The sequence below is a fragment of the Rhincodon typus genome, chromosome 18 (assembly GCF_021869965.1).
Source record: "Rhincodon typus isolate 14 chromosome 18, sRhiTyp1.1, whole genome shotgun sequence".
Taxonomy (NCBI): Eukaryota; Metazoa; Chordata; class Chondrichthyes; order Orectolobiformes; family Rhincodontidae; genus Rhincodon; species Rhincodon typus.
The window spans coordinates 17515231-17539049 of record NC_063349.1 but is presented as its reverse complement, the minus strand read 5'-3'; positions in this window follow the sequence as shown (position 1 = coordinate 17539049).

Genomic DNA, 23819 nt, shown 5'->3' with positions numbered 1-23819 from the left:
GTTTCAGGTGAGGTACTGCATGTGATTTCTGCCGGGGTTATCTAACAGAAGCCATATTACAAATACAGGAAGATTTAGTTCTCTGAACTGAAAAACAAAGTTTACAATATCTTTAAAAAGACAAACTCACAAGGTCAAGTTATGAGACATTTTGGCATCTCGTAGTCATGATCCTAGAATTCACAAAAAATTCTACACTGCAGGAATGAAAAACTAGATGGCAACAATAAAATATAGAGAGAAAGTACACAACATTATCTGTATTGTCCATTTGATTTCTGGTAACCAAATGAAAGTACTCTGATGAACAGACTGTTACTGAAAAATGCCATCTCTAGTAATAATACGTGGTGCCAGAACAGTTTGGGCCAACAACCATGGATATCACAATAGAAAAATATGTAACATGTGCAAAGAAAAGTAATGTGGACCTTTCTGAAAGTGATAGGTAATAACACCACCCTGCTAAAAATGCCTCAGATGAATTGGTTAGGACAGTTGTCTGATGTCACAGTAACTACATGTTGCATACATAGACTGTGTAGAGTCCAAAAGGCTGGAATGAAATGTTGCTCTGTTTACTTTTGTTTGCAGGGAGACACTACAAAAGTCCATAGGCTTAAGTATTAACAGCTACACCACTATTAACTCCATGGAAACTGTCTAGAGAAACATGGTCAATGAGGACCAGCGCTAAGATTGAAAGCATTTACTCAATACTACACAACATGATAAAACAAATAGCTCAATAGTACCAGGCAATGTTGTACCTGGATAGTGTATGGCTGACCCAGGGTCCTTAGACATTATCAGTGGTGCTAGTCTCTAGTAAGGAGGATGAGGTTACAGAGAGTGTTTGTCAGTCTGTACCCAAAGTCATTCTCCATGGAATAAAATGCAACAATGACAGCATGTATATGAAATTGGATGACTAACAGAAAAAAACAGTGGTGATGAACAGTATTTTTCTGGACTGCAGGAAGACATGGAGGCTGGAGTCTTAGAGGGGCTTGAACAATGTAGGCTATGATGTGATTTGTGCCAGAAACATGGAAAAGCTGGCAAGGCCTAGCTCAAAGTTGGAAGCAAGTCACTGCATCATGTATGCATTTGTCAAGCGGCAAGTCCAGTTTCTCACTAGGCAACAATGAGTTGCCAATAGGGTAATTACAGCTTGTTAAATGGCCCATTAATGCCATAACTTGCTTCATTACTATTCAGTTACCTATCTTACCTAATACACCAAAGAAGGTAGATGTCAAGAATTCTCAACATGGAAGTCAGAGTGGATCCTTGGTGACTTCAGCTCGAAGTTTCCTCCAAAGGATCTCCAAGTTAGACACTAAGCACCAACTACTGGCCACAATGTACCCCTTGTCCATGGATATTGGCATTCGGCATGTACCAGCTTCTAAGAACTTTTGTGGCACATTTCGATTCCACTTATCACATGCTTCCGCATTTCAAAGCTGACCTCAGGATGCACCAGCAAATATCATTGTCCTTGCAGCAGCATCACACAGTGCACTCTGGAAAACACATCCAGTTCATGGGCTAGAACAGGCTGCATCTTCCACCTGTTTGCTTCTTTTTGCAGCACTCATGCACTCTGAGAATATCTGGATGCTCATGGCATCATGGCCTTGCATTGTCTTTTTGGACTTTGATCCCTCAGCCAGACATACCCAGCTCACAGTATTGTTGTATTGCCATGCCGTTCAGCAGACATAAAACCAGGAGGCTCGTCATGGTTGTCAGAAAGTCATGATCTTCAGGTAGTCCTGGCACAATACTCCAGAGCAGACTCCAGTACCAGTCCAGAGGCTTGGATACAGTCAGTAAACCTGTAGGGCAGTCAAAGACAGTGTGCTCTCCACATAAGGGGTGAAACATGGTTAGTAAGTTTGAGGATGACACCTAAATTGGCGGTATGGTGGACAGTGAAGAAGTTTATCTAAGAGTACAAGGGGATCTTGATCATCTGGAACAATAGGTTGAGGAGTGGCAGGTGGAGTTTAATTTAGATAAATGCAAGGTGTTGCATTTTGGTAAGACAAACAAGGACAGGACTTACACAGTTAAAGGTAGGACTCTGGGGAGTGTTGTTGACCAGAAAGACCAAGGGGTTCAGGTCCATTGTTCTTTGAAAGTGGCATCACAGGTAGACAGGGTGGTGAAGGCGGCATTTGGTCAGAGCATTGAGTACAGGAGTTGGAATGTCATAGTGCAACTGTACAGGATGTTGGTGAGGCCACTTTAAGAGTACTGTATGCAGTTCTGGTTGCTATGGCAAGGATATTACTAAATTAGAAAGGGTGTAGGAAAGATTTACAAGGATGTTACTGGGACTGCAATGTTTGAGTTACAAGGACAGGCTGAATAGACTGGGACTTTCACTGGAGAGTAGGAGGTTGAGGGGTGATCTTGTAGACTTTTATAAAATCATGAGAAGCATAGATAAGGTGAATAGCAAAAGTCTTTTCCCTAGGGTAGGGGAGTTCAAAACTACAGAGCATCATTTTAAGGTAAGAGGGGCAATTTTTCACACAGAAGATGGTGTATATATGGAACGTGCTGCCAAACACAAGTGGTAGATGCATGTACAATTACAACATTTAAAAAGGCATCTTGACAGGTACATGCATAGGAAATATTTAGAGGGATTATAGGCTAAATGCAGGTAAATGCAACTAGTTTAGTTTGGGAAACTTGTCCAGCATGGATCAGTTGGATCGAAGGATCTGTTTCCATGCTGTTTGATCCTATGACTCTATAAAGAGCCAAATATCAGGCAGCTGACCACCTTTCTTGATTCTTTTTGCCCCATTGTGGGCTGGTTTCTTCCTGGAATTAGAAAGAGGCTGATACTGAGGAAGATGAAAGTGGGTGGCACAGCTGGTGATTTTGATGTGGGTGGAAAGGTGCCCTGAATGAATGAGTGGGCAGAGCAAAGGGTGTGCAGTTGTACAGTTATTTGGGGGGGTGTGGGGGTGGGGTTTAGGGTTGGTGACAGCGATTGAGGGAAGATGTTGCAGGCATTATTGAGCTGTAACACATGAACCTTGTTGGAAGGTGGGTGCAGGAGTATAGGTCGAGTAAATGTGAGGTATCGGAGAGAAGATGGTACACTTATGCTGGCAGTGTGGAGGTCACTGACCTTTTTCATGAATTGCTGTGCATTCCTCCAGTTAGTTGAGTTTGCATTTACTGAGGTGGTAAGCTCCAAACAGGTTGGCATGGTCTGGTGTTGTGGCCTCCGCTGCTCATCCTGGGAGAAGAGGATATCTGCCTGTGCACTACCATAACCAGCAGATCCTCCGGGTCCCTGCTCACAAAGCAGAAGACCAAGTTTCCCTGTCTACCATGTCTGAGGCAAATGTCAGGAACCATGCGGGGCCGCTCTGGACTGACAGTGCTTGTCCAGGTGCACAACAGTCTTTTAAAGATGCTGCTAGTGCCAAGGATGCTGGTAAATTTTTTGAATTCCCATCAGTGGTGAGCTGTTCTGGGAACATGCAATGTAAGATGGGGTTAAAATCAAACAAGAGAAACAACATACAGCGGGTATGTAATTATGAAATAAGTTTGGTAAGATACAGTAAGAAAACATGTTAGGCCTTGTGATAAAAAAAACTTGATACAACTGGCATTTAGTCAAAACAAGATTCAAGTCTGCGTGGGGTTCTCCAGGGGTTAGTATTAGGATCACTGCTTTTTGTGACTATATTAATGACGTGGGTGCTCAGGGCAGAATTTCAAAAATCAGTAGATGGAACATGGAAATACTGTGAACAGTGACAAACATCGAGAGGACACAATCTAGTAAAATGAACAGGCAAGCAGCAGATGAAACTGAATACAGAGAAGTATGGTATCAACATTTTGCTAGGAAGAATGAAAAGAGGCAAGATAAAAGAAGATACAAGTCTGAAGGAGTGCAGGACCAGGCACACCTACTAGTATTTGTGCTCAAATCACTGAAAGGAGCAGGATAACTTAAGAAAGTGGTGGAAAGGCACACAAAATCTTGAGGTTTATAGACATTTAGAGTACAAAAGCAAGTACATTATGTTGAAGCTTTATAAAACAATGTCTGTCTTAGTATTTTCCTGCATAATTGTGTCCAATTCTGGCCATCACAAGTTTGGTAGAATGTGAAAGCATGAGAGAGGGTGCAGAAATTATTTACACAACCGGTTCTAAGAATGAAGGACTACAGTTGTTGGATAGTTAGAAAAAAAATGGGACTGTTCATCTTAGAAAATGTTGGGATAATGTTGATATCATTTTTCAAGATCACGAGAGGTATGTACTGAGTAGATAGGGATAACCTGTTCTCATTGGCAGAAGGGTCAAAAACCGGAAGACACTGATTCAAGGTGAATGGCTGAGAATATGCTGGGGGCGTTTTCAGTCATAATTTGTTTGTTACTAAAACTGTTGTGGGAATTTCTGGGGTCTAACAGTCTCCTGTTATTCTCTGACCCTCATCTACCAAGAGTGACCAGATAGAGATCTTCAGAGTATTTAAAATGGCCTTTATCAAATGATATAGACAGCTCCATGGTAGCTGATCATGACATGTTTTAAACACTTAAGGTCAGAGGATAGCAGGGCAGCTATCAGACCCCAGAAATTCCTGCAACAGTTTTCAAAAAGGAATTTAATAATAATCAAAACAGAAAAAAAATGAAAGGAGGCTTAGAGAGAAAAGGCAGGAATAAAAGACTGGTTAAGTTGCTCATGCAGAATGGTCAGACTGAATGCAACAAAAACAAAGTTGCTGGAAAAACTCAGCAGGTCTGGCAGCGTCCGTGAAAGAAACAAAAAAAAAAAAAAGTGTTAACGTTTTGGGTCCGATGACCCTTCCTCAGAACTCAGTTATTACAGTTGATTAGTCAAGCAATATTTCCATTTCAAAAACCCATGCAGACTTTGTCTAATTCAAGTAGACTTTCCAAATGTTTGTTATCATGTCTTTTATAATAGACTTTACATCACAAGAGACCATAATGTCAGTGGTAGTGTCCGCATCTCTGAGACAGCAGGCCCTGGTTCAAATCTAAGAACTACTCCAAAGCTAGGTCATAACACATCTGAACAGGTTAATTAGAAAATATTTGGCCTCTAGCATTTTCCCCACTACTGATGTTAGACTAACTGGTCTGTAACTTTTGTTTCCCCTCCCCTTTTTAAAAATAGAGTGGTTACATTTGCCACCCCCCAAACTGTAGGAAAATAATGATAAAATGTTCTGAAATGTTCTTTGTAAACCAAGATGTAATGAAGTCAGGAGCTGAGGGGCCCTGGTGGAACACAAACAAAGTATCAGAGAGCAGGTTATTGCTAAACAAGTGCTGCTTGGTAGCAATGTTGACATCTTCTATCACTTCACTGATGATCAAGAGTAGATTGGAGCAGAAATGGGCTGGATTGGATTTATTCTACTTTTTGTGTATAGGAAATACCTGGACAGTTTGATTACTGTACATCTTCCATGCGGGGAAAAGCTGGAATTTGTAGTCCTTAGGTTCAGATTGAATCCTGACATCTTGATGTTTATCTTGTCTAAGGTGGCTTCATAATTTTACATACACAGTACACATTTCATAGCTCATTAATGCTTTGTATCATTTAAAGATTGTATCTTTTAATAGCATAAAATTATTTTCCATAATAACTGAAATAGGATCCATTATAAAAGCTCATCCAACAGCTTGTTCAATAAAAAGAGTGCAGATGCTGCACCAGGGAGATCTAAAAAATGAGGTGTCAATCTGGTGAAGCTACAAAACAGGACAATTTGCATGCCAAATAGTATAAGCAGCAAGTGACAGACAAAACTAAGTGATTCCACAACCAGATCTAAGTTCTGCAGTATTGCCACATCTAGTTGTGGACAACTTACTGGAGGCAAAGTCTCCACAAATATTCCCATCCTCAAAACTGGGGGAAGCACAGCACATCAATGCAAAAGATAAGGCTGAAGCATTTGCAATGATTTTCAGCCAGAAGTGCCTAGTGGATGATTCAGCTTGGGCTTCCGCCAGTGAACCCCAGCATCACAGACCCTCATATCAATCCACATGACAATCGAGAAACAGCTGGTGGCACTCAATACTGTGAAGGCTATGATAACACACCAGCAATAATACTGAAGACTTGTGCTCCAGAACTTATGTCCCTAGCCAAGCATTTACCCAACAATGTAGAAAATTGACCAAGTATTTCCTGTGCACAAAAAGCAGGATAAATCCAACCCAGCTATTTCTGCTCCATGGGTCTACTCTTGATCATTTGTAAAGTGATAGAAGGTGGCTCATTTCCTGACTCCTGAAAACCTGTTCACCATTTACAAATTACAAGTCAAGAGTGTGATGGGATATTGCCCACTTGCCTGGATAACTGCAGCTCTAACACTCAAGAAGCTTGACACCATCCAGGACAAAAACAGCCTGCGACATTCACAAACGTTCACTCCCTCCACTACTGATGTTCAGTAGCAGTGTGTGCGATCTGCAAGATGTACTGCAGAAGTTCACCAATTCTCCTCAGGCAGCACATTCGAAATCCACAATCCACAACCACTACCATTTAGAATTCCAAGAGCAGTAGATACATGGGAACACTACTGCCCATTAAGTTCTCCTCGAAGCCACTCACCATTCTTACTTGGAAATATATCTCCATTCCTTTACTATCGCTAGCTCAAAATCCTGGAACTCCCTCCTCAACAACATTGTGAATCCACCAACAGCAAGTGAACCGCATGAGTTGAATAAGGCAGCTCACCTTCTCAAAGCCAACTGGAGTGCACAAACAAGTGAAAGCAAAATTCTGGTACTGGATAAATTCAATTGGAGAGATGAGTTCTGAACAAGGGTTATATCGGACTCGAAACATCAGCACCGTTTCTTTTTCCACAGATACTGCCAGACCTGCTCAGATTCCCCAGCACTTCACTTTTTAATAGGCAATAAATGCCGGTCTGATAACGACGCCCACATCCAAGGAATGAGTAGAAAAAAATGTACACACCATGAAGAATACAGATCAATTATAAAGTTGCACTGAACCAACAGTTCCAAGCACATTGACAGGGCTTCGTTATTATTCCCTTTTATCCCCCAAAGGACGCGGCTTGGCTGATCATCACTTGTTAGAGAATCAATCATCCTCCCTGGCTATAACCATACAATAGACTCCATATCCTGACAGTTGATTTGAGGCAGCTGTGGGACCCGAGGAAGTGTTAACGAAACAATGTATTTGCTGATTTCCCCGTGTGCTGACAAACATTTTGCTCCGTGTGTAAAACCGAATGTTTTTTTTCCTTGCTTACGGACACGATCTTACCTCGTGTACACATTCACTCCAAGCGCACAGCGATTGGCTCGATCGCCCACACACCTCCCCCACCAACAAACACACACGGACGGCGCGTCACTTCCGTCTGTCAGCCCTGAAGCTGTCGGTTGTTGATGGAGTGTCGGTAAACAGCGCGAGGCGGCCGCGAGCGTGTTCTGGAACCTCCCCCGAGCATTCCGAGGACAACCGCCGAACAGAGGTGAGCCGCGCTGAGTAGGCTTATGTTGATAAGAGTGCCATCGTTGCTGCCTGCCTTCCTCCCTCACTGTAGCCATGCACGGTCCCCAGCAGTGTCAATGAGTGCATGCGGTGTTGACGGCAGCAGGTGATTGTGGCAGAAGTTAGCGAGTTACAATGGTTCTCGTTCCCTTTCCTCCCGTTGTGAACAGCTGAGTATCAGCTGGGGAGAGCGGGTCCTCGCTACTTGATGTGCCAAGTTGACGGGGGACTGGACTTCGGACCCAACTTCCGGTCAAATGTTGGCACGACTCGTCGGGTGACACTTGGGGGTTCATTTTTGCTGTTGGCAGGTGCAATCCGTGCCATGCTGGGTTTTACTACACTTGTGCTGCCCATCTTTGGAAACCAGTGAAAACATTTGCCGCTTCCAAACTGATGTCATTCCAGAGACCCAGTGGCGCCTCTACTCTTGGATCGTCCCGCGTTAATCCCCCTTCTTTTTAAATGGACAAATACAGTAACTTATGATGTACGATCAGAAAGACAATTGTTTTCCAATATTTCATTTTTCTTATTTAAATTCCTTGAGTCTGTTCGGGAATTGTATAGCTTTCAATCTTATTAGTCTTTAAAAATGACATTTTTTGGTTTAAAAAGGGTAAGGCCAATTCAAGCATATCTATATCACTATTATTCTGTGATAACTTTATAATGTGTCAATATTCTGGGTGCTAGGCGATATTTTGTTTGAATAGAGAGATGAACGAAATGGAGTAAACTCTGTTTGCAAAGTTCTTGTTAAAAAATCAACAAGTTTCTGATCAGTATATTTGGATGGTTTAAAATCAGGATGAAAACAGTTGTCAACTGCAGTGATTATTTTTATTTGCAATATTAAATTTGGGTTAAGCTTCCTTCAAAGGGCAACAATTTTTTTATAATAATTAGGAAAATCGTTAACACCATGTATCAGTCATCTGCAACTTTTGGAAATTTAAAATAAGTGAATAAAATTTGAATTGGCTTTATTTTTGTGATTTAACTTAAATTCTGGGGGAAAAGAACAAGAATGAAACATGTTTATATTCAACTTTTTACTGCAATTATTTGCAAGACTAGTGTTGCTGTATTTTGATCCTTTAATGAAATACTGTATTAAAACTAGAATTAAATTTCACCTAAAACAAAAATAAGCTTCAATTTTGAATTAAAATAATATATCTGATTAATATTGGACATTTATCAATATCACCAAATTGCTAGCCACTATTAAATATTAATCTTGGAAAATACAATTGTGAATGTGAGAACTCTTTTAGTTATGTACCAGAGGAGGCCTCAGGTATTGATTTTCATTTGTTGAGATCATAGTAGAGCTAATAAGCACAAAAGTCTTTCATAGCCAATCGATGCCCCAAAATACTTCAGCCAGTTAAGTACTTCTGAAGTAGTCACTTTTTGTAATATAGGAAATGAAGCAGTCAGTTTGCCTTCAGCAACATTGTGCTAAATTATGAGAAAATCTGTTTGTTATGGTGATTGAGGGATAAATATTGATGAGGACACCAGGGATAACTTCCTGATCATCATCACAACAGTGCTGTGGAGTATTTTAAGTCCACCTGAAAGATCAGATTAGGCCTTTGTTTGAAAACAAAAGTCACCTTTATCAGTACACACTTCCTCGGTACTGCATTGGAGTGTCAGCCTTGATTAAGTCGTGAAGCTTGAACCTATAACCCTTGTACCTTTGAAATAAGAGTATTACCGACTCTGCTTTGGTTAACATTTAATGGAATTTTGCCTTCATATTGTTCCAGTTAATGGCTTTGGCTGTAGTTATTTGTCATGGTATAATTTTACTGTCATTAGGAAATCTACATAGGTGGTCCCTCTGACAAATGTTGAGTAATGATATCTGCAAATGACATTGGAAGACTAAGTAGATTCTCAATAAAATAAACTTCAGGTAATAACATCAATGTTACAGGATGTTTATGTGGGATATGCTTTGATCAAACAATGGAGATCAACAACAAATTGATAATTTCACATTTTTTTTCATTATGATCCCAGCTGATGGTAGTACTGGACAAGTCAGATCTCCGTATGAAATTTGGCTTGATGATCATGTGCTTTTTGAGTTAGTAAGCTGTCATTCACTAAAATTAGTTACGTGAGACTGCAGTTTTTTTAAATGTAAAAGAAGGTTATTACTTAAACGGCGTGTTTTCTCTATCAGTTATGTGTAGAATACAGTTTACCATATTTTAACACACAAAAACTCTCATCCTGTTTCCTGACATTACCTATTACAGTCCTTTATCTGGAGAAATACCGTGCTATACCAAGCCTTTAAATTTGATTTAACTAGAGTCATAGAGCTGTATAGCACGGAAACAGACCCTTCAGTGCAAGTTGTCCATGTCGACCAGATATCCTAAATAAATCTAATCCTGTTTACCAGCATTTGGCACATATCCCTCTAAACCCTTCCTATTCATATACCCACCCAGATGTCTTTTAAATGTTACAATTGTACCAGCCTTGACCACTTTCTCTGGTAGCTCATTTCATATGTGCACAACCCTCTGCGTGAAAAGGTTGCCCCTTAGGTCCCTTTTAAATCTTTCCCCTCCCACCTTAAACCTATGCCCTCTAGTTTTGGACTCCCCACCGCAAAGAAACAACCTGACTATCCACCCTATTCGTGCTGATTTTATAAACCTCTATAAGGTCACCTTCAGGCTCCAATGCTCCAGGGAAAATAGCCCCAGACAATTCAGCTCTCCTGATAGCTCAAAGCCTCCATCCTGGCAACATTCTTGTAAATCTTTTCTGAACCCTTTCAAGTTTCATGACATCCTTCCTCCAGCAGGGAGACAGAAATTTCATGTTCCAAAAGTGGCTGAACCAATGTCCTGTACACTAAGGTTTTGGAGTAGATTTGTAGCTCGGGGTGTGGGTGTTGAGGTTGGTTGGCTTGCTGAGCTGGTTTCTTGTATCGCAGACGTTTCATTACCATGCTTGGTAACGTCCTCAGTGCAGCCTCCAATGAAGTGTCGGTGCGTTTTCCCACCTGGCTTTTAAACTCTGTTGTCTGTTGAGATGGATTGCCTCACTTCGGGTTTCCTTCATAGTGGAGTGTATATGGGGTCGAGTTTGATGTGTTTATTAATAGCATGCTTCGTGGAGTGCCATGCTTCTAGGAATTCTCATGCCTGTCTCTGTCTAGCCTGTCCCAGGATCCTGGTGTTGTCCCAGTCGAAGTGGTGGTTCTCCTTGTCCATGTGGATTGAGATGAGTGATACTCATTTCTAAACTAAGATCAATTCTTGATTATCATGAACCAAAAACAAGCTGAGGGCCTTCAATGTTTGCACTATCTGTGATAAACAACCACAGTAAACAAAAAACAGAAATTGCTGGAAAAGCTCAGTAGGTCTGGCAGCATCTATGGAGAGAAATCAGAGTTAACGTTTCAGGTCTAGTGACCCTTCCTCGGAACTGATGGTAGCTAGGAAAAAGTTGGTTTACGTACAGAAGATAGAGTGGGCGGAAGGAATAATGAATAAACAATAAGTGGAGAAAGGGCCCAAAGAGAGAGAAGTACAGTTGGACAGACAAGTGAGTGGATAACGACCAACCTGGGAGAATGAATAGTTACTAATGGGGACAATTAATGGCTAACAATGAGTTGTGTATAATAGCAGACCTTGTGATATCAAGGCCTGGTGTGTGGGGTTTGGGATAAGGGCATGGAAGAAGGTGCGTCAAGCCCTAAAATTGTTGAACTCAAGTGGAACATGAGGTGTTGATCTGTGCTGGAGCACTGTAGCAAGGCGGGGACAGAGATGTTGGCCAGGGAACATGGTGGTATGTTGAAGTGGCAGGCAACTAAAAGCTCGGTCTTTTTTGGACAGGACATTGGCGTTCTGCGAAGCGGTCACCCAGTCTACACTTTGTATTCCCAATGTAGAGGAGAGCACATTGTAAGCAATGAATACAGTAAACTAGACTTATTGAAGTGCAGGTAAAGCACTGCTTCACCTGGAAGGTGTGTCTGGACCATTGGATACTGAGGAGGGAGAAAGTAAACAGGCAGGTGTTACACCTTCTGTGTTTGCAGCAGGAGGTTCCATTGGGCTGTTCTTCCATTACTACTTTGGGGACCCTGCTCCCTGGCAGCTATAAGGTCACTGTTTTGGAAGGACTGTCAGACCTTGTTAATTTTTTCTAAAAACACTTCACAAAAGTAACCCAGTCGTGTGCCACTTTTTTTTTTAAATCCAAGCTCTAAACATGATATTTATATATATATATATTGCACACCTTTCATCACAATATAGAAATAAAAAATGTTTCACATAGAGAATTCTTGAAAACATGCAATGTTTTGGCCTCAACTGTTTTCTGTGGCAGAGAATTCCACATGCTCACCACTCTCTAGATGAAGAAATTTTTCCTCATGGAAATGACCTACCCCATATCTTTAAACTGTGATTCCTGGTTCTGAACTCCCTGGACATCAGGAACATTCTTCCTGCGTTTACCTGTCCAGTTCTGTTAGAATTTTCTGGGTATCCATGAGATTCCCCCAACCCCTTTCTTCTAAAATCCAGAGAAAATAGTCCAAAGCAATCTAGTCTGTCTTCATATGGCAGTCCTACCATCCCAAGAGTCAGTCCAATAAACCTTTGTTGCACATCCTTCCTCAGGTAAAGAAACCAAAACTACACATAATACTTCAGGTGTGTTCTCACAGGGCCCTATACAATTGCAGCAAGAAACCCTTGCTTTGTTGACGAATCCTATTGCTACGAAGGCCAACACACAATTTGCCGCCAGATGCACCTGCATGCTTATTTTTAGCACTGAGTATACAAGAACATGCAGGTCTCATTGCACTTTCTCCTTTCCCAGTCTGTCACCATTCAGCTAATACATTTATCCACATCATAATTCAACTGCCAAACATTTCCCCATTCATTAAACTTGTCCAAATCTCACTGCAGCATTTCTGCATCCTCCTCACAGTTCACCACCCCACCCAGCTTTGTGTATGTACACAACACAGATTGCCATTCTGGCTCTATTTTACTAAAGAATGAGGACCACATTTCTAAGAGGAGATTCTGCTTGAGTCTCCCTCAGAAATGCAGAGCCAAACTTCCATTTTGACAGTTTTTTGTAGCATAGAACTGGCAGTGGAAGGCAAACTGCTGTGTTCTAACATTTAAAGGGCTTGCTAGCCACTTTGACAGCTGCTGTCAAAGGGTAAGTATATAAGGTAAGTATGATGTTAAGGTGCTGGTGCCAGAAGGGTAGGGTGCAAGATGGCAAGGGAGCAGGTTGGGGTAGATTGGAGAACTCCGGTCTGGCAGAGGATGGGGTAGTTGTGTGTTGATTTTGGGTTCTGGTCTGGCAGCAGAGAGGGTCAGGTGGAATTGGTGATGAGGACAGTGTTGGGTTTTTGAGGGAGTGGAATTGGTGGTTGGGTCCAACATCAGAAATGCCAGAGAGTGGGGTTGGGTCCAGTGTTTGTGGGATGAGGTGGTAGCTGATCAGGTGTGGTAGGCAGTTGTCAGGTCTGATAGAGAGTCTTGGAATGGTGTTGAGTACCAGAAGGGATTGTGTGTGTCTGTGTGTCTGTCTGTCTGTGTCTGTCTGTGTCTGTGTGGTCAAAGCAGCATGTTGTGTGGGGGAGAGGGATGAGAATGTTGGTTCCCAGAAGTGGGGTGGGAATTAGATACAAATAAATTTAAAATAAATAAATTAGATTTAAGTAGGTGATCTTTCACTGAAACACAGCACACAATGCTGCATGTTAGATTTTATAAAATGAAAAATTATTACATGAAAGAAAAACACAGCACTAGTTTAAAGACTTGTAAACACATGGTAAGCTATGATCCTATTAATCCCTACAACACTCCTTTACAGTATTGAAACACCAGAGACAGAATTGCTTCCTCTATCACACATGGGGTTTGACTTAGTTGTGGCTTTAATTCCCCGGTCTTGAGAAACTGATCACCTCTTCCTTGAGCCTTCACACAACCTAACACTTCTAATCCATCCAGTTTCATCTGGAACAACTGAGTTGCATGTCCAGCTTCAGCCAAGACTTCTGCAAAACTATCAAACTGGAATCCAAAAGCTTTTTCCAAGCTATGCGTGTTTCCACTTAGAGAGAAAAAATAAATGAATCTTTGATGCACAACTGTTTTGTTTGCTGATAAAAATTCTCCCAACCAAAACAACTATATACCAGGAATGCACTCTCATACTTTTTTTATAGAAGTTGCCATTGGCTATGGAAAAAATCTCAAGTTAATCATTAAACACCTTCAGGCATTGTCCAAAACCCACATACCACTACCTCAGATCCAAACATTCATCTTTATCTAAATATCATTTATTTTAATTACAAACCTTGCATCACACAGTTATGCCACACAAGTGCCAAGCAATGACCATTTCAAATAAGAGAGTCTACCAACCTCTATTTGAGATTCAGTGCTGTTAGCATTGCTGAACACTATTTAAATATTCTGGAGATTATCATTGACCAGAAACTTAACTAGATCAACTTCATAAATGCTGTTGACAAGTTTTGGCCAGAGGCAGTGAATTTGAGTAACACCTCTCCTAACTCTCACCAAATATAAGGCATAACTGGGAGTGTGATGACTCACTCCCCATTGCCTGGATGAGCGCAGTGCCTAGAATATTATAGCATGACAACATCAGCATAAAGCACCTATTTGATTAGCACCCAATCTGCCATTTTATACATTCACAGTCTTCTACTGATGCACAGTGACAAAAGTGTGTAATACATATAGATGCACTACAATATGTTAAGGTTCCTTTGAAAGTGTCTACTAAATTTGCAAGTTCTATGACTTAGAAGGACAAGGGCAGCAGGCACGTGAGAATGCCACCACATGTAAGTTCTCATCCAGATTTGGAAGTATATCGATGTTCCTTTACTGACGTAGGTCAAGATCCTGGAACTCCTTTTTTAATTACTCTATATAGGTATACCTGCACCAGATGAGCTTCATTGGTTCAAGAAGATAGCTCCCCACCAATTTGAGGGCATTAATGGATAGGCTACAAATCCTCATATTTTGAGTTTTTAAAAGGCAGGATTTTGTCATGATAGATTATAAACAATAAGCTTATCTCACTAAAATTAGTAGTTTGTGATTGTTGAAGTAATGATGGAAATTTAATATGAAAATAATGCATTTGGTATGTCCAAAGTTGTGAGGTGAGAAACATAGCTCAATTCAAGGCAATTAGACAACAAATCAGTGACACCCACATCTCGTGAATGAATAATAATAAAATTGCCACCATCAAAACGTGTGTTGTAATCGGCTACCCGGCAGAAAATGTGTAAAACATCTGGAAGCTTTCTTGTATATATTAACAATGATAAGAGGTTTTGGGTGAAAGTAAGAGTTTTTCGAATGAATTTCTAAAGCAGTTAAGCACACTGGGAAGTTAACATCTGTAAAGTTCAATTTAAAAACAACACCAAACCCCGCTTCTTTGAAACATTGATAAATTAAGGCTGTGCATTCTGGAATCTTACCACTGCCATACATCTGAGCAGTACCTATCTTCCGTTGGTCATTTAGTCATTCCATTAAAAATATTTTGTTTTTATCTCCAGCTGCTAGTTTAAGATTCTCCTCTTCAGCTTTGTCCTGGCATACAGTGTTGTTCTGACATATCTCAGGACCTGCCAGTTATATATTTCCCTGTGGATGGATAGTTGCCTTTGTACTGATTATGCACAATTAGACATCCAGCAGGCATTTGCAATATTCCAGGATTTCTCATCACCTGTGAGAAAATCTATCTTAAATATTTGCAGGACATGACATTTTTAGACTACTTTTTACCTTCAGAATTGGAAAGGTTTTCCTGTCCCACATTTCTTTTCCTCTTTGGACTTCTATCTCTACTTAGAATATTTCCTGGTTTCAGTATATTTGTACTGTGTCTTCTGTGACATCCATGTTGGCAGTCTTTTAGTGTGAAACAGCTTACAAGGTTGTACTAATCAAACTCATTATGATAGTGGTCATAAATTGATGTTGTCTTAACTGGTCAGGATCTGCAGTGTATGCAATATTTTCCCTTCAGCTGACCCCTTCGAGTGACAATCGCTTTCAGGTTTTGGAACTTCTCTCTTAAATCAGTTTTCTCTGGACTAGTCACATGCAGCATTTGTGTGTTCTGTCTTATTGCCGATGATCAATAAGTTCACATTAAAGGTGTTTTTGTACTCTCATGGATGTCCCATGTAAACCATGTTAACCTTTTGTGAGCTTTTAAAAATAACGTTATTTATTACCATACATTCCACCTAGTTGTTTAAAACATGACTGCCGTTCATTTGTCTCGCACACACTTGACACAGATTAGGTGTAGTTGAAGCTAAAATAATATAATATGATTTTTTTTTGGGACAGACCTATAGTTTCTTAACGAAGTTGACGCTTTTGTAAAAGAGAAATTGTTGTAAAGCAGTACTTTTGTCTGATCTGTGAGGCACCTTGTCAAATTTCTAGGAGATTGGTTCTTGGGTAAATTCAAAATTGGAACACGTTGGGACAGGGGGAAGAGTCATTTTCCCAATTTCACAGTATTGTTGTTTATTACTTTGGCTGCTTAGATGTCTTGCAGCTGGATCATTGGCTTTCTGATAGAAAATTCTTCTGTAGAATAATTTCTTATTCTTGTAAGAGCAGTTCAAAGATGTGCAGCATAGGTGGATTAGCCGTGGTAAATGTGGGTTACGGACATAGGATAGGAGTTGGGCCTGGATGGAATCTTTTTGGAAGGTTGGTGTGCACTAGATGAGCCAAATGGCCTGCTTCTCCATTGTAGGGATTCTATGATTCTAGGTAGAAGAAATGTGACTTGTTACAAGCCCTTTTTCCAAATAAGATGGTTGGTTAGATCAACCATGCATCAACCATGTGTTGTGGATTTCGCACCTCACATGTTTGTGACATTCAGTATCTTTGCACTTGAAAGAATCAATTCAATTAATAATCCTCTTTAAATATAATTTCAGGAAAGAACATTCAGTCAGCAGTGGTCTGGAAAGTTCCTTTTTAGTTCTCTCTTTTAGATGGAGGAGTAGCTGTTCCTTGGACAGTTTTTAAACATAAACTAGCAAGTTCAGAATATATTGGGACATGACAACTAGAATCCAATTGGTACATATAATTGCTGAATTGCAGGATAACATTCTAGGCACATCATGATCCAAGTAATCTAATCAGGATTAGAAACCTCAAAATAATACACAATTGTCTTTTTAGGGCAGTTCTCCATGCAAACTTTCGAGCCAGGCACCTTCTTGACTGAAGCAGTCTTGTATAGTATAGGCATCCAACAGTGAAGTAAATTGGCATTGAAACCATGATCCTTTGTCATGACCATTTATAGCATTCCAGTTTTAAATGTCCTAAAGCTACTTTCACAGATACTGAGGGAAGATAAGTGTGTATTGTGTGCAATTTTGGTATTCTTTTCTGAGGAAGGATGCCGTTGCTTCGAGGGAGCGCAGCAATGTTTATCAGGCTGATTCCGAGAATGGTGGGTCTGACGTATGAGGAGAGATTGACTAGGTTAGAATTGTTTTCACTGGAGTTCAGACGAATGAGGGGTGATCTCATAGAGACTTATAAAATTCTAACAGGACTGGGCAGGGTAGATGCAGGGAGGATGTTCCCAATGGTCGGTGTGTCCACAGCATGAGGATTCGGGGTTAACGATTTAGGACAGAGATGAGACATTTTTTCACCCAAAGAGTGGTGAGCCTGTGGAATTCATTACCACAGGAAGTAGTTGATGCCAAAACTTTGATTGTATTCAAGAGGCGACTAGATATAGCACTTAGGATGAATGGGATCAAAGGTTATGGGCAGAAAGCAGGATTAGACTATTGAGTTGGACAATCAGTCATAATTGTGAAGAATGGCAGAACAGGCTCGAAGGGCTCAATGGTCTCCTCCTGTTTCTATGTGTAAGTAAAATGAAGAGCTTGGGAGTTGGGTTGGTGAGGAGTTGGCATAGTGTTTGATTGAGGGGATACGTTGCTAGGTAAGTGGGTGAAGATGCTTACGGGAGGTCAGATTGGGATGGGGGCATATTTTTGGGCATCAGAATGGCAGGGGAAAGTCAGGATTGGGTGCTGAGTCTTTTGGCAGTGAGTGTCAGAGGGTATGATTGTCAGGTGTACTTGAGCATCTTAAAGTTGAGAGGTTGTCAAGGGTGTATTGGGTGGGTGTGGTGGTCAGATTAATAGGCGTTCCATATTTAGGGCATTTTTCTAATGTTTCCATGGTAACTATTAAGTTAAATCAGTTGGAATTTTCAAGCCTTCCATTCCAGCCCAGAGTTGGTGGTTTTTTGGACTAACTCTTGGGGACTTAGTTCCTTCGCGGCTATTGCATGGTCCTGATGTGTAACTTCTGTTTATGCTGTTGCAGTGGCTGTCTTCCCATCAGAAGAACTGTGCCAATTTAACTGTGTGCTGAAGAGCAATTAATTTAAAGTCTGACTTGTCATTTGCTGAGAAGCACATCTTTCTGTGTACATTTCTTATCTTCCTAGGGCCCTCAAACGATCAGGATGGAAGAAGGCAAGGTATTTCTGTAATTCTATATTTGCAATAGAAGCTACATTTGTCATCACTGAGGAGTTGAATAAACAACATCACAAGAGATACCGCCTTTTCCCACTGGCAGAAGGATTAGCTTCTCTAAATAGATTTAGCACCTGGTTGGCATCCTAACTGTTGAATTTGCATGGTTTCTAGAATAAAGTATCGTATTTGAGGCATTGATACACTCATGGCTTCAGACTTCATGCTTCATGAGTTTCATACTGCAGTTATTCTCCATATATTCCTCTCTTTGACTTGAGACACCAACCAGCATAAACAATAACCACTCTCTTTTTGCCCTTTAACCTGTGATAATTCCATTCCAAGAAAACTTGCATTGGTTTCTAGATGAAAGGGAGATGGAAATTTAAGTGGCCAAGGACAGGTGATGAGGGAAGCTTCAGCTTGAATGTGCAGAAGAAATGTATCCACATGCTGGGATCCAGTTCCCTGTGATGCTTTAATTTCTCTAATCTTTCTTGTACATCTTTCTCTAATTTCCTCAGCAAATCATGGAGCGAGGTGGCCAACTGTGCATAGCCTTGCACAAACCTACCATCGTAACCAAAGATCAAAATATGAAGGCCATTCTCTGAGACTGAGGTCATTCCTTTTACTGCTTGGATTTTCTCATGTTCTTGGTAACAAAGTGCCCAAGATACCATCATCATTCAATCAGAATCCCTGCAGCCTGGAAGCAGAGCACTCAGTCTATTGAGTCCACTCTGATCCTCCAAAGAGCATCCCACCCCGACCCTATCCTGGTAACCCCACATTTACCAGTGGCATTCTCCTATATTCTTAGTATCTGTTTCAAAATGCCATCTTTTCATTGTATTCTTCAATTATGGATAGCTGGTTATAACTAGAGACTGAATGGAGACTGCAGAAATACTTTGTGCATCTTTGTGAACTTGTAGTGCTTCCTTAATCCCAAATAGAGGGTACGGATCATCCTTATGAGTTTTTATGTTAGGTGCCCAGCAATTGGCACAGATTCTCGGTTTTTCACCTTTCCTCCTATGAGAAAAGGCATACAGACCTGACAACTTTTTGATAATCTCTTGCTTGAAAGGTGGTACTAGATCTATCCCATGAAGGGACGGGATGCAGCAGTAAAAAAGCATTACTGTGGACTGTCATCTTTAGTCACGATCCTGTGATTTACCACTTCACAATACCCAATGTTGTCATCATCCTCTTTATCGCAAGTTGCCATACACTTGATGAGAGTAGAAACAAGTTATGCCCTCCAGGTGTCCTCCAGCTCACCAGTGTCCATCTTTGAACTGAGCTTAATGATGTTTCCTCCAGTTGGTCTATTGTTCTTGACCGTGGCAGGTATAAGGACACCTATGTGCATTCTTTGTTGGAGGTAAACATCTGCATTGCATCCTACCCTTTATACGATGGCACTAAGGATGGCTCCCAGAGTTACAGCAAATGGGAGCTCTTACACATATGATGTGACATTATACATGACACTGTAGCAAGTCCTAATGTTGACCACTTGGAGTCGGCTGGAATGAGTAATCAAGAACAGTGGTGTGGAAGAATAAAAGAACAGCCCAATCCCCTGCATCTGTAACAATTCTGGGGTGTGGTACAGGCTGATGTACCTTTAGGTGTGCAGAGCAGTAACAGAAATTCAAGATGTCTCTGTTACAATGCTTACTTATTTTTCAAACTGCACAAGTGAAGGATATCTTCGCATTCAGTACTGAGATAATTAATGCATGAGGATTGTTCTCCATGACGTTAGTGTCAGGATTCAAGTCACATCTGTGCAGAGGGGTGTCATAACATGTCCGAGGAGGTTAATTTACGTTTTTTTAGAATCCATCAATTTACACAGCTGGCCCAATTCCACTATTTTGGACCATCCAGACCTGCTGTTTGCATTTCAGTGCTCTTTTCACAGGGTTCCAGACTTCTGTTCTATTTTTATGCACAGTAGTTGTACCATGTGGCATATGCAAGATACATTCAACACAAATTTTCTATCTCTGCCCCAATGACTGATGGGACCTTGTATGCTTAGGTTATTGATCTTTTTTTTTCAGACATTTGTTTGGGAAATTTTAGGGGATGGCAGAGATTGCTTTAAGATAAGCCAAATTTGCAGATGACACAAAAATAAGTGGAAAAGCAGGGTGCGAGAGAGATTGAAAGGTTAAGCAAATGGGCAATAAGTTGGCAAATGGAGTGTAATGTGGGAAAATATGAAGTTCATTGTAGAAAGGAGAATAAAAGAACAGAAAATTAACAGTGCAGAAAGTTGCGACACAAGTAGTACTTGTGCACAGAACACGGAAAGCTAGCACTTAGGTGCAGCAGGTAATCAGGAAGTCTGATGAAATGTTGGCCCTTATTCCAAGGGGGTTTGAGTATAAGAGTAGGAAAGTCTAAGTGCAACTCTACAAGGTACTGATGTGACTGCATCTGGAGTACTGTGAGCAGTTTTGGTCCCCTTATTAAAGGGAAGATATGATTACAATGGCAGTAGTTCAGAGAAGGTTCACTAGGATGGTCTCTGGCGTGGAGGGATTGACGTATGTGCAAAAGCTAAAACAGTTGGCACGCTACTCACTGGAATTTAGAAGAGTGAGAGGCAATCTCATTGAAAGTTATAGCGTTTATAAGGGGCATGACAGGGTAAATGCTGAGAGAATGTTTCCCTCATTGGAGAATCTAGGACCAGAGAGCATAATCTCAGAATAAATGTGTGCCAATTTAAGACTGAGATGAGGAGAAATTTCTTTTCTGAGAGTCTTAGAACTCCTTGCCACAAAAAGTTGTGGGGCAGAGTCCTAGTGTATATTTAAGGCTGAGATAGATTCTTGGTCAGTAGGGAAATTGCAGTTTATGGGGAAAACACAGGAAAGTGGACATGAGGAATATTAGATCATACTATTGAATGGTGTAGTAGGCTCAAGGGCCAAATGGCCTACTCCTGTTCCTATTTCTTATGATCAGACCCAAATTTCAGTCAGATTATACAGTAGACATTGTATTTCATTGTATTAATGGCAGACCAAATTCACTCCAAATTTAGCTGGAATCGGAGATTTTTTATTTGCTGCTGCAAATACTGTAGCCAAATATTATGTAGGGCTGATTTGTCCTTTTTGTGCTTCTAATGCAAATCAGTATATTATTGGTATAAAATAATTTATCAGTTTTTCTCTAGCCATTGCTTTGTGTTCCTTGCTACCCAACCCCACATTGCAACCCTATGACGTGCTCAGTGTTTCCCAATCATTTTTTAATATGCACTTCTCCAGTCCCAACTATTGTGTGTGCGCAAAATATGATTAAAAATGTAAACATTTATGGAGTGATAATCAATAGTAACATACAGCTTTACTCCATATGTACACGTAGATACTGTTCTTAGTCTGACAGATTTCAGAATCCACCAGATTGTTGTGGCAGAATTCAAATGGTGTTGTATTAAAGCAATCAATCATTAACAAAATGTACACCAAACGGTTCCTAAATTAGAGTGTGCCCCTCAACGAACTGAAAGCACTGTTCCCATGCTGCAGTTCTTTGACATTCAGTATCATTGCAGAATTTTGACCTGCTGCTTACCAACCCCCACTTGTTTATTTGAATGAACCTGTTCACTCTTATCAATTTGAATAAACCTATTCACCCTGCCTTGCCCCATCTTGCTTGTGATTATTTTGAGTACTGCAATTTATTAACTACCATCATGATATTTAAACTCTACAACAAAAACATTAGGTAGTTCAATACAGTTTTATTCAAAATGTTAGTGTGAGCGTTACAGAACTACCATGTGGAGACTACCACCAAGCAATTTGATGGTGTAGTGTCCGTTCTGTATTCCTTCCAGCTGTAAACATTTCCATGGAGATTATCAGGGTGAGTCAGGGTTCGTGTAATGTTCGTTTTTGGGTTGGGATTGATTCAGCCAGTTCTTCAAACCTTCAGAAGTGCATAACAGTGCTGCTTCTGGGATCCAAACCAAAACCTTTGAGGATAGTTTTAGGTGTAAATGATGGTTTAATCAAGCAGTTTAATTAAATTCTTTGAATTAAACTTCTCTAGCTATCAGAGTAACTTAAATTCACATATCTTTATTTGACATTTATTACTTGAAATTCTTTACCTCTTTGCCCTTTCAATAAGTTCAAAGCCAGAAATTCAAATGCTGAAAACAGAGTAAGGAGAATACAGGAAAATGATTCATACTGCACTCTATGAACTATGTCTGTGTTGTATCTTCAACTAATTTTCCTGTGCTAGCCTCTGCTACAGTTTGTGCTACCAAAGTGAATAAGCAAAATGTCCTAAAGCAGTTTGTAATGATCTTCAAGATAGTGTTGACAGTTTCTTTAATGAAATTATAATCGAACAATTTAATATTATATGGACAATAATTACATTAAAGTAATCCTTTCGACCATTGCATTGAAACTAGCCTTATGTATGTGATACACATACAATATGTATTTTGTTCATTATAGAAATATCAAAAAGATAATTCCCTGGTAAAGCAACAAAGGAGAAAATGTAATGCATGGAATTTCTTTTTAAAAAAACTAAAAAATTACAATTTTCTGAAAAGTTTTTTTTTAAATCATAGAGCAAGCACTAAAGATAATGTATGTTTGTTTATGATCAAACTTCAGACTATTATTTTTGTCTATGTAGGGCTGCATCATAAATTTCTGCATAAGCCATACCCAACACTGAATTCTTTTACAAACTTAAAGCGACAGCAGGAAATATTGCAAACTTTCCAGGCATAATGGAAAATCATTCATTTAATGAATCATAGAATCCCCACAGTGCAAATAGCCCATTGGGTCTCACACCGACTCTCTACCTAGGCCCACTCCTCCACCCTATCTCTGTAACCCCATATTAACCATGACAAATCCCCTTAGCCTACATATCCCTAGACATTAAGGGGCAATTTAGCATGGCCAATCCAGCTAACATACACTTCTTTGGACTGTGGAAACCAGAGCATCTGGCAGAAACCCATGCAGACATGGGGAGAGCGTGCAAACTCCACACAGACAGTCACTCAAGGCTGGAATCAAACCTGCCAGGTGCTGTGACGTAGGTAATGTTCTGGGGATCTGGGTTTGAATCCCATCATGGCAGATGTGGAGTTTGAATTTGATAAAAATCTGGATACCCATCCGGTTCACTGATGTCCTTTAGGGAAGGAAATCTGCTGTGCTTGCCTGGTCTGGTCCACATGTGACTCCAGACCCACAGGAATGTGGTTGACTTCAACTGCCCTCTGACCAGTTAGGGATAGGCAGTGAATGTTGACCTAGTGAGCATTAATTTAAAAAAATAACCTGATAATGTTGGATTACTCTGCAGTATCTTTTTTTTAAATTATGTAGCCATAATTCATCAACTACAGCCAGTTAGTTTAACTTTAAATATAAAGTTAAAGGGGTGCTGTTCTTATAGAAGATAATTCAGGACAAAATCAGTAGTCACTTGGAAAAATATGGAATTATTAAGGAAAGTCATTGTGGGTTTAAAGCCTAACTAATTTGACTAAATTTTTGAGGTAACT